This window comes from Lathyrus oleraceus, chromosome 5, assembly GCF_024323335.1.
Source record: "Lathyrus oleraceus cultivar Zhongwan6 chromosome 5, CAAS_Psat_ZW6_1.0, whole genome shotgun sequence".
NCBI classification, from domain to species: domain Eukaryota; kingdom Viridiplantae; phylum Streptophyta; class Magnoliopsida; order Fabales; family Fabaceae; genus Lathyrus; species Lathyrus oleraceus.
This window is the reverse complement of record NC_066583.1, coordinates 341,165,284-341,181,235: the sequence shown is the minus strand read 5'-3', so window position 1 is coordinate 341,181,235 and position 15,952 is coordinate 341,165,284. Positions and strand designations below refer to the sequence as shown.

Genomic DNA, 15,952 nt, shown 5'->3' with positions numbered 1-15,952 from the left:
TTTAGTTTGTCATTTCCCGGTCTCTGGTTAGGAGAAAGTTTCTCCCCTGTTAAGGGGAACTACGTTGCCCTGATCCTCATACCAGATGAGGTACGTAGGCAGGAGATCGTGCGAGATCTCTCCGGGCACCCTTTTTCTTTTTTTGTGTGTGTTTGCTTGACAGCTAGCAGGCTCGAGTACCAGACTCCCTGTTAGTTTGTTTGTTCAACTTCTTTGTTGCTTTTGACGACTCAGCGTCCGGTTAACTCTTGTTTGCTTGGAGTTTGACGTAAGTCCAGCGATTGGCAGTCGGTTTCCTGTGTTTGTTTGTGTGGAGTATGACGTAAGTCCAGCGATTGGCATTCGGTTTCCCGGTGTGGTGTGCGTGTTTGGAGTCTGATGTAAGTCCAGCCATTGACATTCGGGTTCCTGTTTGTGTTTCTTTTTTTCGGAGTCGGACGTAAGACCAGCCGTTGGCAGTCTGTTTCCATTTGTGAGTTTCTTTTGCCGTCTCAGCGTCTTTGTGTTGGGTTGTGTTTCGGCGTGCGTTAGCCGAACTACGGTAGCTCTGATTCTCGTTCCAGATGAGATACGTAGGCATAGGATGCGATATCCTAGCGAGCCCGTTTCCCATTTCCCCGAACTACGTTGACTCTGATGTTTGTTTCTGACAAACTACGTAGGACCAGGATGCGACATCCTGCCGAGTCCGCTTCTGTCTCCTTCCACCTGTGTTTTTTTTTCATGTGTGTGTGCATTCTTTGAGCAGTTATCTAGCAACCTTATTTTGTTTCTTTCTGAGCGTGGATCCCGTCGAGTACGACGGACGTGAGGGGTGCTAATACCTTCCCCTTGCGTAACCGACTCCCGATCCTTGTAATCTCCGGTCGTAAGACCATTTCCTTTCCAGGTTTACTTCGAGCGTTTCCTTTCCCTCTTTGGGATAAATAACGCACGGTGGCGGCTCTGTTTGTTTGCTTTTTCCCGCCGGTTGTTTTTCGCGGATGCGACAACCATGTCCCATCAATTTGAATAATAGGTAAGTGATTTGTCTAATATGCAAGCAAGTCCGAAGTGATGTGTCTAACATGCAAGCTAGTCCGAAGTGATGTGTCAAATATGCAAGCTAAACAGAAGTGATGTGTCCAACATGCAAGAGAGAGGAAAGCCATATGTCACACATGCAAACCCTAGCTCCAAATGAATTGGCGCCTCCTTGCAATCCTTGCACATGGGCGTCATTCCATTTGGCGACACCATGTCTTGCATGCATGCAGACCTCGTAACCAAGCATGTAGATCTAGGTGTGTCATGCATGAGCCTGGGGAGGCGCCAATTTGAATGGCAACACCATGTAGAAAATGCACATGGGCGCCAATTCATTTGACTACCACATGCAATCATATTTTTACAAGATTCCACACTTTTGCCTATAAATAGGAAGGTGAATCTAACATTTCTTTCACACCATCACTCACTACTTCCTCTACGACATCAAATATTTCATCTGCAACAACCTCTTTCATCTTCACCAACCTCTTTCATCTCCGACAAGATGTTTATCCTCACAATGGGCGAATCGCACAGAGGAACAATTGCAAACATAACAACTTATGTAAGCGTTTAATTTTTTTGTTATTTGTCTAGAGTACCTTTTAATAACATATCAACTTAGTAAAGTATTTTGTTGTTTCTTTTATAGGATGTTTCAAGGTTCCGTACTCGGGTCCACGAATATGTCCACATGGACCAGCTGATTCAACCGTATGTCGAACTCGTCGGTTTTGGACATATAAGCAAAATTATGTCTTGGTCGATGGATAATAAATTCATTCTTGCGTTATTTGAAAGATTACGTCGCGAGACACACACATTATGGTTTCAAACCGGTGAGTGTACCGTGACGTTATAAGACGCTTACATGCTATTGGAACTGCCTATTTAAGGTAAAGCTGTAAATGGTAAAACCAACTATGCGAATTCAAATTTAGGTAGGGACTGCCTATTGAAGGTAAAGTTGTAATTGGGACTGCCTTTAAATGATAACTCAAGAGGTCAATGTATACTTCTTTCACGCCTTAAGTCGTACTATAATAGTTTACATTTAGATGAGCATTCTACCGAAGAGGCTCGAATACTAAAAACTAGGTGTTACATTATGCTTTTAATTGGTTCTTTTTTATTTCCCGAAGGTAGTGGTTCTAGTATGCATGTTATGTATTTACCTTTACTAAGACATGTAGATAGAATAGGAAGTTACAGTTGGGGATCCGCTTGTCTGGCCTATCTTTATAGCTCTTTGTGTAAAAGTTCACACAAAGACACATCTACCTTTTCTGGATGTGCTATTTTGCTCCAAGCATGGGGTTGGTAAGACTACCGTCCCTAGCGCCCGTCAACAACAACCTTTTCACATTCTCGTATGCACAAAAGTAAGTTGTTTAAAATGCTATATATTTACTTACTTTAACGATTATTATCTCTAACTAATATTATTACCTTTATAGTGCAGATGGTCGGCACGTGGTATGAGTTATAACAGATGTCCTAGACACTGTATTACCCAGTATCACAATCTCTTGGATCACCTTCGACCGATAAATGTATGGATAATAACCTAATTATTTCGTAATAATTTGTTAATTTCTTCTACCAAGTTTATAATCTAACTTACGCTCATATTTCAGTTCATTTGGCGTCCATACCTAAATTTGAATCATGATCATGAAATCAACGAAGAAGACGCAACCGTATGGACTGCATGCACACCGATCATAAGATTCACAACTGTGGAGATGCACAACAGTGATTGTGTGAAATTGCAATTCGGTATGCTTCAACACATCCCGGATCCCCCAACAAACCTAGAAGAGTGGCATTTGTGCAAAGTTAACGACCAATGGAACTTCAATCCATGGAAAAGCTTCGCTAGATCTGAGTGTCGCAAATGGAAGCACCACCATGACCATGTCTTAACTGACACAGTGATGTCAGACCGGCTACACACAAGCCCCTATCCTTTAAACTTTCCATTCCACAAATACACAAACATACAACCCTAACATGCCATACACCCGACAAAAATACCAAGAGCATACCTCGTACCACCACTAAATAATAGATCATCAACCAAATACCCAACATCGCTTCGCACCCAACACATCACCCTACCAAAGCCGCCTTAGCCAGAACTAACGATCATTTAACACCAACCGTCCCTCCTCCTACCATACCCAAGAAGCCCAAACCTCATAAAACTGAAACCTTCAACAACCCTATTTGTATCAAACACCACAACAATCTTTCTAACCTTTCCTAGACACATCATTCACACCAATGTCTCCCTTCAACCGTCCCGGTCTCCCACAATAAGTCAAACACAACCCAACTACTCTGGCATGAGTCATTAACTCATCTATGGCGGTACACCTTTGATGCATACTCAAGACTACGCTGATTTGTCTGACTACACTACAACAAACAAGACCTTAGACAGCGCTTTTTTTAGCCTTAGACAGCGCTTTAAAGCGCTGTCTAAACCTCCGCTGCTAAAGGTTTAGACAGCGCTTTTTTAAATCTTAAAAGCGCTGTCTAAGCCCCCCCCCCCCCTTAGACAGCGCTTTGGCCAAAAGCGCTTTATAAGACCCTCTTATTTTAAATTTTTTAGGTATACCTTAGACAGCGCTTTTGAAAAGCGCTGTCTAAGCCCCACCCCCTTAGACAGCGCTTTGGCCAAAAGCGCTTTCTAAGACCCTCCCAATTTTTTGCTACATCCAGGCAACGATGCATTAGCTCTTGCTCTTTTGACATTGTACTCGACCGGTACAATGCGTTGCTTATGAACAACGACCTAACATTCACATTATTTTGTAGTTGATCCATGTCATAGAAATTCGAGAAAAATTTACGTTAGTGTCGTCTGCCTAACACAACTCTCTCATTTTATTCGAACTTGGGACCGACTATGCATAGTAAAATAACATAGACAAAATTAAAAAGAAAATAACAAACAATAAAAATAAAAATAATATTTTTTTGAATTTTTTTAATTCCTTAGACAAAATTGGAATAATTCACATGGTCAAGCAAGAAGCATATACACAATAATTGCTAAGCAATTGGTTATTAGGTAGTCCTTTCACCTATACTCCAAGCCTAATTTGTTTCCCACCCCAGAAGACAAAAATAGATACAAAAGAGAAAGTTTAGTCCAGGAGGCTTCTCTATTAGAATACAGGACAACCATCCACCACAATTCCTGGTGCAGTAGGGCAAGTAGCCAATGGGCAATGATCCAATTCAGTTCCCCACCATCTCAGACTATGGCCTGCATTTTGCAGAGCAAAGAAAATCAAAACAGCCATAAGAGTCGTGCCTGCATCAAGTGCCACCGATAGAACATAATTGTATTTCTGCCACCAACGTTTGTGGAAGCGAAACACAAAGAAGTTGAAGAACATTCCGGTCAATAGCCAGGTTGCAATGTTGGTTGGAGTTGCAGGTGGCATTCTAGAAAAACCATTAAATATAATTGGTACATTTATCATAGCAATCCATTTTTTGTCAGGGTAGATTTTGCTAAACACCCAAACAGGAACCGGTAACACAGCTCCAATCAAGAATAACCATACCAGGTTCCGGTACAATCCACCCGGTCCAAATAGTCGTCTTGGTCCGATCAAACCCCATATAACCGATGCATCAAATGTCACTCGGTATTTCGGGCAAGTCCAAGGACTGTCACGGTGAGCATTATCATCCATGCAAATGTCCTTAATGCTATCCAACATCCACCAAGCCACTGAAACATTCATCACTTCAGCAACTAGAGTTCCCACCAGCTATTTAGGCATTTCAAAGTAAATAACTACATAAATAATGATTGATAAGAAAAAAAAAAGCTTAAACTAGGAGATTTTGAGATGAAAAAGACCTGTGCTATATACATGCATCGAGGAGGAATTTTCATGTAGTGCCCGAGTTTGATATCTGACAAGAAAGATAGCGCATGGGCGGTGGTGATTCTCCCACAAATCTTAAAGAGAAAATTTGCAATTGGTGTTCCAGGAAGGACATACCCAATCATGAACTTGTGAAAGAATTCTTTAACTTGAATTAATTTTTAATGATAGCAAATTGTGTGATCATCATCCAAATTGATTGTGCATTGCATTATATGATATATTTGTGTTCTTATTTTGTCCATCATCCCACTTTATTGTTGCATAAACATACATATAAATCTACATTGAAAATTCCCTTCAAATAATAATTAAAATGTATTTTATATCAGTATGTATCAATACATGAGCCTCTGCATCGATACATGTAGCATGTGATTAATCACAAAACAATTTCTGTTCAGTATGCATCGATGCATACGAGCCATGCATCAATACATGCGCATTAGGCATCGATACATATTAGTGTAAAAATCACATGCATCGATACACACGATTCCTGCATCGATACAGGACTACTTGAGACTGCCTGTGCATCAATACATGAGCATTAAGCATCGATACATATCAGTGTAAAAATCACATGCATCGATACACACGATTTATGCATCGATACATGAGTAATTGATTTCACCAAATATTCACACAACTTACAGTATGTATCGATACACACTCCTATGCATCAATACACAAAGTTGTTGTAAGTCATAACAGCAACTGTTTTTGCAGCATATAAGAACAGGTTTCAACAGCAGACAAAGGAACGAATTCATTGAGCAAAAAGACAATTGAACACAAGATCAAAGAAGTGTTGGAGCAATTGTCAGTGAGCACATAGAAACCTGAAAGAGACTTCATCTTCTTCATCTTCTCAATCACTCTTCTTTCAAGAACATTTACACATAACAATTCCTGTTCTTTGGATTAAAGAAGCATTGAGATAACGTTCAGTGGTGTGATCAAGGATCTAGCTGTGGGTTGCAGTGGAACGATCGAGGATCTAGCTGAGTAGAAGATTGAAGGGGGTTTCTAGGAAAAACCTACTGGTTTGTCCTTCAAGAACTGGTGTGTTCTTGAGGGTTTGGGAGTCACATTTGCAGAACAGATTCAGCCGCAGCGTTGCGTTTGGAGATCGGGGGATTTCGCAAGCAGGTCGTGGAACCGGTGAATTGTTTGCAACTTTGTGCAGGAAAATCTTGATCAAGCTCAGATCAAGTGAAGGTTTATACAAGAAGAGGTTCTTGGAGATTAGAAATTCTGTCTTTGTATCAAAACCTTGTATCAACGGATTCGGCAATAATTGATAATCAAAGTTCTCAATTTCATTTGAAATTGAGAGGGAGACGTACCCACACGCGAGGACGACGTGGGGAACTTCCTTAACAAATCTCTGCGTATCTTACTTTTACCTTAATCTTCTTTACGTTTCAAATACTGTTTTGCAAATTCTGTTAGTGTGTGGTGATTGATTATATTTCTGGACAGCAGTGATAACAAAACCTTTAGTCATACACCATTGCTGTTTATCATCAAACACTCACACACCAACTGTTTGACAAAACGGTTAACTTGATTGTGTTCATTGGAAATAGTATTTGAGGATAAGCGCATTCAATCTGTTAATATTCTGTGTGTATTATTTCTGTCATTCTTATTAAAATCCAGCAACTGCACTTGCGTGTCCGGCTTTCTAGTAGCAGTTCAGAATAGACGTAAGTCGATTCGGGACTGCTTTTTCCGCTGTTTTTGAAAACTCTGATTAAACGTTAAATCCGTTAATTTTTAAGAGGTGATCTATTCACCCCCCCTCTCGATCACTAGCCACACCGTCTAACAAGTGGTATCAGAGCGCCGGTTCGCTGGTGCTCTGTGGCTGCCTGTAACAGTATGGATTCTGAACCAAAGGGGGCGTATAATAGAGCGCCTATTTTCAACGGTGAAAATTATGGCTACTGGAAAGACTGCATGCGAGTTCATATAAATTCTGTGGATAGGTTAGTATGGGCTGCCATTGAAAACGGTCCGTTTCAAATTACAATGACTAATGCGGCTGGCGCCATAGTACCTAAACCAGAAGATGATTGGAATGAGAAAGATGAGAAAAAGTGGTCGTGTGATTGGAGAGCTCGAAACATGTTAATTTCAGCACTTGGTGTTGATGAATATTATCGAGTATCACATTGCACGACAGCTAAAGAAATGTGGGACGCTTTAGAAGTTGCCCATGAGGGTACTACTGAAGTAAAACAGTCCCGCATTAACACACTCAATCAAGAGTTTGAACTCTTTCGCATGAAACAAGGAGAATCCATCTCCGACATGCAAAAGAGATTCACCCATCTAACTAACCGACTGAATGCTCTTGGAAAACCTATTTCCAATGAAATTGCTACTAATAAAATTCTCAGGTGTCTTAGCAGGGAGTGGCAACCTAAAGTTACAGCAATCAAGGAAGCCAACGATCTTACAAGACTTACGATTACAACACTGTTTGGAAAGCTGGAAGAACATCAGCAAGCTTTGGAAAGTCTTGAAAGATATGAGAATAAAAGTAAGAAGGAGAAGGAAAAGAAAAGAGACAAAGAGGGAGAGAAGAAGCCAATAGCTCTTGTGGCCTCTAGCTCTAAGTCCTCACGAAAAGAGCAAAGCGACAATGATTCAAGTAGTGACAAAGATTCAGATGATGAGGAAATGAGACATTTTGTAAGGAGATATAATAGATTCATTCGAAAGAATGGAGTCAAGCATTCCGACAAAAATCTCATGAAGTTTCGAAGACAATCCATAAATTCGAAACAAGAAGAAAACAAGAAGAGTAGAGGAAGAGGATCATGTTTTAATTGTGGTAAATCCGGACACTATAAAACGGACTGCCCTATGAAGTATAAGGACCAAAGAAAAGATTCACCAAAAGGGTACAGCAAACAAAGAAGAGCTTACATTGCATGGGAAAGTGATAGTGATTCATCAAGCACACAAAGTTCAAGTGATAGTGATGAATCCGCAAATCTGTGCCTTACGGCTCACACCAAAAATCTGTCCTACCACAAGAAGAAAAACAATGACAAAAAGGTAAAACAAGCCTATTACAATAATTTCTCCTCTATGTCTTTTTCGGAACTAAAAATAGCTTTTGAAAAACTGCACAACGAAGCTGTAGATGCTTTTAAAAGACTATCTTCCGACAAACATATTTTCTCTTTTTTGGAAGGTAAAGTAAACAAAGCTGAAATTGATTTAGAAGCATTGAAAACTAGTATTGCAGAAAATTCAAAAACTATTGACATTGACGGATGTAGTAGAGTTAGGTATTGTGACGCTTGTTATGTTTGGCAAAAAGAGGTAAACACTCTTAAGGTCAAATTAGAGAAAGCGCTACAACCTAAAATTACTTATGCCGTTGACCCCAAGTTGTTTAAGAAGTCATTGAATCCTCCATATGCAAAATACTCTTTTATTCTAAAGGATTCAATGAATAAGAAACAACAAACACATCATTATGGTCTATGTCATTATTGTTGTCATGCTGGCCATACCATTGAGAAATGCAAGTTTAGGAGATTTCTTGTCCCTAAAGGTATTTATCAATGGAAGCCAAAAGGCAACCATGTTAGCACTTACCCACTCGGACCCAATGAAAGTTGGGTACCAAATTCTCTCTTTTGATATTGTAGGATGAGTGCCTTGCTTCCGTAGATAGAAGATGGTTTCTTGACAGCGGCTGCTCAAGGCACATGACCGGTGACATATCGCTTTTCATAGACTTCAAAGCAAAGAAGAAGAGATATGTTACTTATGGAGACAATAACAAAGGAGCTATACTCGGCAAAGGTAGTGTAGGTAATCCCTCCACCACTACTATTTCTAATGTCCATTTAGTTGAGGGACTTAAACACAACGTGTTAAGCATAAGTCAATTGCGAGACAAGGGTTATATAGTTTTTCTTTCACAAAAACTTGCTGCATAATTGAACATGCTGAACAAAACATTGTGTTTAAAGGAGTAAAAGCATATAGAGTGTATAATAAGCGTTTGCTTACTATTGAAGAATCTGTCTATGTTTCTTTTGTTGAGTCTTATCCGAAAAATGTCGGAAAAGGTATTTCTTTTGATGACGCAGGTGTATCTACAGAAGACATACTCAAGGAAGCTGTTGAGGAAACTGATCAGTCCAAAACAGCTGCCCATGAGAAGGAGGAAGATACGAGTCATGAAGAAAATGAGGAAGAAAAGACAGCTGAAGTGAAGGACCTTCCAACAGCTTGAAAATCCTCAAAAGACCATCCTATCGACAACATCTTGGGAGACATTTCAAAGGGAGTAATGACTCGTTCTAAGATAAGTTTTTGTTCTCACTTCGCGTTTGTTTCACAAGTAGAACCTAAAAATGCCAAAGAGGCCTTGATTGATGAAGTTTGGCAAATGGCCATGCAAGAAAAGCTTAATCAATTTAAAAGAAATGACGTTTGGGAACTTGTCCCTCGTCCGCGAGATCATCATATCATAGGTACTAAATGGGTTTTTAGAAATAAGCTTGATGAAAAACGGAGTGATAACTAGGAACAAGACACGTTTAGTAGCACAAAAGAAAGCACAGTTTTTTTTGTTTATGTCGACGATATAATATTTGGTTCAACTAACATACACTTGGTCGAGGAATTTTCTAAGGTTATGCAGGGTGAATTTGAGATGAGTCTAATGGGGGAGCTGAACTATTTCCTAGGACTGCAGATAAAGCGACTTGATGAGGGTACAGCAGTGTGTCAAACAAATACTGCAAAAAACTACTCAAGCGCTTTGGAATAAATGACTCAAAATCAATTGACACCCCTATGCCTACCAACGGGAATCTGGATAAGGATAAGCATGTTTCTTCTTATCTATATTATGCCTCACCTTGGTTGATGAGATTTGTTTTAGATTTCATTTATGCCTCGCAAGATAACATCAACAGAGGTAATATCAATCCTTTCTACAATTCTCCTACTGCTAAGTGGTTGTATATGTTAGAACAAATGTTCTTATTCTAATCAATACTGATTTGGTCACATTTATTGTTTGCCTATATTGTTTGAACATTACAATAATCTGACTTATGAAACCCTCTTGGGCATAACCATCATGACTTAGTGCAAAATGCATATCCATACTGCATCAAAAGTCATTAAAATCTGCTTTGGCATCAGTATGCATCGATACAAAACATGTATGCATCGATCCATATACTCTGAATTTCAACATTTTTGTCAAACTGGTTCAGGATGCATCGATGCATCCATCGCACGTATCGATACACAGGCCAAATGTGAATGATAGGCATCGATGCATGACCATTTGCATCGACACATACTGATGCTATTGGAATTAAATGCATTTCATCTCATGCTGCTCAAGCTTTATTTGAATTGTTGCATAATATATGGTTTAGCTGCTGCAATTCTTAAACTCGTTCTAATCCTTAAATGCTTTTCACTTTATGTTTATCTCTATTGTTATTTCCCTTATTCGTCATTCTTTGTGAATGATTCTTTACTTTGATAGCTTCTTTCTTTGTGATTGATAGCTTGTTATCCATTTTTTGCCACGCCCTGTTACGCTGCTACCTTGATAATTCTGTTTCCTCCTCTTTTTGATGTTGACAAAGGGGGAGAAAATGCAGATATGCACAAACTCAGGGGGAGTATCACACATCTTGCCAAGAATTTGCCATCATCAAAAAGGGGGAGTTTGTGAAAGAATTCTTTAACTTGAATTAATTTTTAATGATAGCAAATTGTGTGATCATCATCCAAATTGATTGTGCATTGCATTATATGATATATTTGTGTTCTTATTTTGTCCATCATCCCACTTTATTGTTGCATAAACATACATATAAATCTACATTGAAAATTCCCTTCAAATAACAATTAAAATGTATTTTATATCAGTATGTATCAATACATGAGCCTCTGCATCGATACATGTAGCATGTGATTAATCACAAAACAATTTCTGTTCAGTATGCATCGATGCATACGAGCCATGCATCAATACATGCGCATTAGGCATCGATACATATTAGTGTAAAAATCACATGCATCGATACACACGATTCCTGCATCGATACAGGACTACTTGAGACTGCCTGTGCATCAATACATGAGCATTAAGCATCGATACATATCAGTGTAAAAATCACATGCATCGATACACACGATTTATGCATCGATACATGAGTAATTGATTTCACCAAATATTCACACAACTTACAGTATGTATCGATACACACTCCTATGCATCAATACACAAAGTTGTTTTAAGTCATAACAGCAACTGTTTTTGCAGCATATAAGAACAGGTTTCAACAGCAGACAAAGGAACGAATTCATTGAGCAAAAAGACAATTGAACACAAGATCAAAGAAGTGTTGGAGCAATTGTCAGTGAGCACATAGAAACCTGAAAGAGACTTCATCTTCTTCATCTTCTCAATCACTCTTCTTTCAAGAACATTTACACATAACAATTCCTGTTCTTTGGATTAAAGAAGCATTGAGATAACGTTCAGTGGTGTGATCAAGGATCTAGCTGTGGGTTGCAGTGGAACGATCGAGGATCTAGCTGAGTAGAAGATTGAAGGGGGTTTCTAGGAAAAACCTACTGGTTTGTCCTTCAAGAACTGGTGTGTTCTTGAGGGTTTGGGAGTCACATTTGCAGAACAGATTCAGCCGCAGCGTTGCGTTTGGAGATCGGGGGATTTCGCAAGCAGGTCGTGGAACCGGTGAATTGTTTGCAACTTTGTGCAGGAAAATCTTGATCAAGCTCAGATCAAGTGAAGGTTTATACAAGAAGAGGTTCTTGGAGATTAGAAATTCTGTCTTTGTATCAAAACCTTGTATCAACGGATTCGGCAATAATTGATAATCAAAGTTCTCAATTTCATTTGAAATTGAGAGGGAGACGTACCCACACGCGAGGACGACGTGGGGAACTTCCTTAACAAATCTCTGCGTATCTTACTTTTACCTTAATCTTCTTTACGTTTCAAATACTGTTTTGCAAATTCTGTTAGTGTGTGGTGATTGATTATATTTCTGGACAGCAATGATAACAAAACCTTTAGTCATACACCATTGCTGTTTATCATCAAACACTCACACACCAACTGTTTGACAAAACGGTTAACTTGATTGTGTTCATTGGAAATAGTATTTGAGGATAAGCGCATTCAATCTGTTAATATTCTGTGTGTATTATTTCTGTCATTCTCATTAAAATCCAGCAACTGCACTTGCGTGTCCGGCTTTCTAGTAGCAGTTCAGAATAGACGTAAGTCGATTCGGGACTGCTTTTTCCGCTGTTTTTGAAAACTCTGATTAAACGTTAAATCCGTTAATTTTTAAGAGGTGATCTATTCACCCCCCCTCTCGATCACTAGCCACACCGTCTAACAGAACTGTGCTATAATGTCATATCCAAGTTGCTGCAAGGTAACCAACCACACTCATGTTAAAATCATAAACTCCTCCATGCATCAAAATAGTATGTTAAAATCGAGATTCGATAGAAAAGAAAAGTACTATACTAGAGATGGAAGAAATACCTGGTTGGTAGTTGCTTGGATGACACCAATTGGGAGGGTTACAACAGAAGCTAAGGCGAAAGCCAAGAGCATACCCCACCATGGAAGTTGCACATCCACTTTCCATACCAAAGACATTATTATGGATAGTGCCATGCTCCCAAATAATACAATGAGGAACCACCATTCTGGTACTGTATTATAAGCCTTCATGAGTCTACCATGCACATCCAATTTTACATTACTCATCGCTGTTCTGCTTTGTCTCAATATTTTTCTGCGAGCGAACATGAAACTATGTCAGTGAGGGTCACGATAAGTCGATAAGAAATAAATCTATTATACAGGCTTTGAGAACAGCCTACCTGCCCTTAAACAATGCTACATGAGTGAGGGTTGACGTAAACCTAGCGAAACCTGCTCCAATAGATAATGCGTAGAGAGGACTGAGGTATAACTTGCTATATTTGTTGTATGCATCTATCTTAAGATCATATTCTTCATTTAAAATCTTAGTAGTGTCATACTTTTGTCCATCGTGAGTGAACAACTGATTAGAGAATATAGGAAACTTTCTAGCATCGAAAGTGTTAAACTTCCAGTAACATATAGGTAGAATTATATAGACAAACATGATAAATCCAACTCCCATATTAACAATGGAAGTCCATGGTGCAACAAGAGGGCTGCCACGATAAGCTGAAATCCCAGCCCAATCAAATGTGAAGGCGCCGACTCCAAGTCCTCGGTAACCTGATCCAACTTGATGTGCTGTTACGTTATTCGGCCACACCTAGCAAACCCATGAGAAGAATGTTAATACTGTGAAAAGATATCCAGGGAATGCATAATACAGGAAGCTTAGAGCCATTGCAATGAGGAAAAACTGCATCCTTGTAAGTCCTTTTGATTTTTCATTTTTTTCATGGAGAGCCCTGTAGCATAAGGTTTATGATGTAATCAAAACTAGTACTAGAGTATAAAATAGTAGTAACAAACTAGCAAGTTTTCATCTTAAGGTATCCGTGTCAACATGTCAGTGTGACTTAATATAGAAGTAAGGGTAAAAGAATGAACCTAAAGAGAGAGACTTGTGCGAGGTTTGCTGGCCACCACATTTCAATTGGGTTCACCAGATACCTCCTCAGAATCCCAGCCCATCCAAACCCTATTAACTGCAAACTCAATTTACAACTATATAAAGCAAATTTATCACAGAATATTTTAACCATGGAAAGATATATATTCAACTCATCTTCTACACTTTTTTCATGATAAGATAATCGTAATAATAACCTGTGCGCTTATGACGATGAGGAGAGCGAGAAGAAAACTGAGAGATTCTTTATAATAAGCTTTCATAATAGTAATGGCACCAATGGAGTAAACATCACCACCACCGCCGGAGGAGGAAACACCACAGTTAGCGAAGATAGCGATGATAACATGCTCCTTCATGTTAAACGGTCCAGGATTTAGAGTAAAACGCCATCCAACAAAACTGTACTCCTTCGTCGGAAGAGTTACGGCCATGAACTTTCCGATTGGGAGAACAGCGATTTGCATGAGAATGGCTGAGATAGTGAGAGGCTGAGTTCGCTGTTAGGGTTCGCTGGAGGGGAGGGAAAACAAAAAGAACTGAGAACGAAAATAGAAGTCTGAAATTTAATTTTAATTAGACCTTAGACAGCGCTTTTGTGGAAAGCGCTTTCTAAGATATGCCTTAGACAGCGCTTTCCAAAAGCGCTTTCTAAACCCCCACCTTAGACAGCGCTTTTGGTTTTAATTTTTTTTTAATTGAAAGACTTTAAACAGCGCTTTCTCAAAAGCGCTGACTAATGTCTATATTTAAAAGCGCTTTCTAAAAGCGCTGTCTAAGGGGGGGTCTTAGACAGCGCTTTCTAAAAGCGCTGTCTAAGACCCCCCCTTAGACAGCGCTTTCATTATTTTTTTAGAACATTTTCCGTGTTTTATTTTTATTTTAACCTTAGACAGCGCTTTCTTTTAAAAGCGTTGTCTAAGATGCGCTGTTAAAAAACCTTTTTGGCGTAGTGCTATCTCAACAGGCCATCTCCTGCAGTTGGTAGTGATGTACCTGGGCCCTCAGATGGTCAAACACCAGTGGTGAATCATCAACGTGGGTTATGGTCACGGGTTCGGGTAGCTAGGGGATGTGGGACCGGAGGTCGGTCAGGTGATCCCGATCATCAACATTAGTCTTTTTTGTGTAAACGGGAGTTTATATTAATATGAATTGGTCCTATTTCAAAATTATGTATCACGTAGACTGTTTTTGATTTTTTTTTACAAAATACACTGAGGTGTCAATCCAATTGGCGTCTCCCCTTAACCCATACACATGAGCGCCAATTGAATTGGATGTACCATGTGTCCTAGCCAATCCAATTGACATCTCCTCTCTAATTTTAAGAGGAGACACCAATTGGTTTGGCGCCTCCTCCTAAAAGTGGCGTAGTTTGAGATTTTTTTTTAAAAATCAGAGTTATTTTGAGATTTTTTTTAAAAAGCTGGATTATTTTGATAAAAGGGATCTAAAGTATGACCAATTATGAAGCAAAGAATTTTTGAAGGGATACTCAAAGTGGATTTTACCATGAGCCGGAGGATTTTTTATTTATATGGATGTCTTTTGTAAGCTTATATTAAGCATTCATCTTTCAAAAAGTTGTGTCTTTTATCATTTTAATTTTAATAGTTAGACTCTTATTTTAAAATATTAAATTTTATTAAATATATTTTACTTACTATATTATATTAATTAATGTGTGAACTCAACTTTGTTAATATAATATTTGTGACAAATTTTTAGTTTAAGTTATAATTGACTATATTTAAAAATTTAGTGTTTATATTATATATTACAAAAAATAATGAATAAAAGTTCCTTATATGGCAACATTTAGAACATGTTGTCTTGAATTTTTGGGAACAATTTGGGATTGAACCCAGATACATCAATACTTACAGAGCGTTGCCTTAGATGCTTCAGAAAAGCGTTACCTATTTCTGTAGTTTAGGCAACATTTATTAATAATGTGCCCAAATAGTGAAAAGAGCGTCGCCACAGATTATAGGCAACACTCATAAGAGATATTTAAACATCGTTCCCTATTCTTTAAGGCAATGTTTTTAATATATATCAGGCAACAAGGTAATAAATGTTGTAGTGATAATTTTGATGAAAGAAATGATTTAAAATTGATTTTGGTGGATAGTTTCTAGTGGAAGTGTTTTGGGATGTTCATAATTGATTGCTTGGAATATTGCAGGAGATTTTATTTCATGTTTCTATTGAGAAATATTGGGATGTTCATACGTGGGTTTAAGAATTTGATGAAGAATATGAAGAAACCAATTAAAATCCAGAAAACATGGATTTTTCCATCGCTAGATCAGTCAGAAAATTGATTTAAGTCACGTGGCATTC

The 15,952-nt window shown here is 38.6% G+C and overlaps 1 pseudogene; it reads right to left on the bottom strand.

Annotated features, from left to right (window-relative positions):
* Nucleotides 1-4,205: 4,205 nt before the first annotated feature.
* Nucleotides 4,206-14,097, bottom strand: LOC127078438 (oligopeptide transporter 3-like; annotated as a pseudogene).
* Between the last annotated feature and the right edge of the window lie 1,855 nt (nt 14,098-15,952).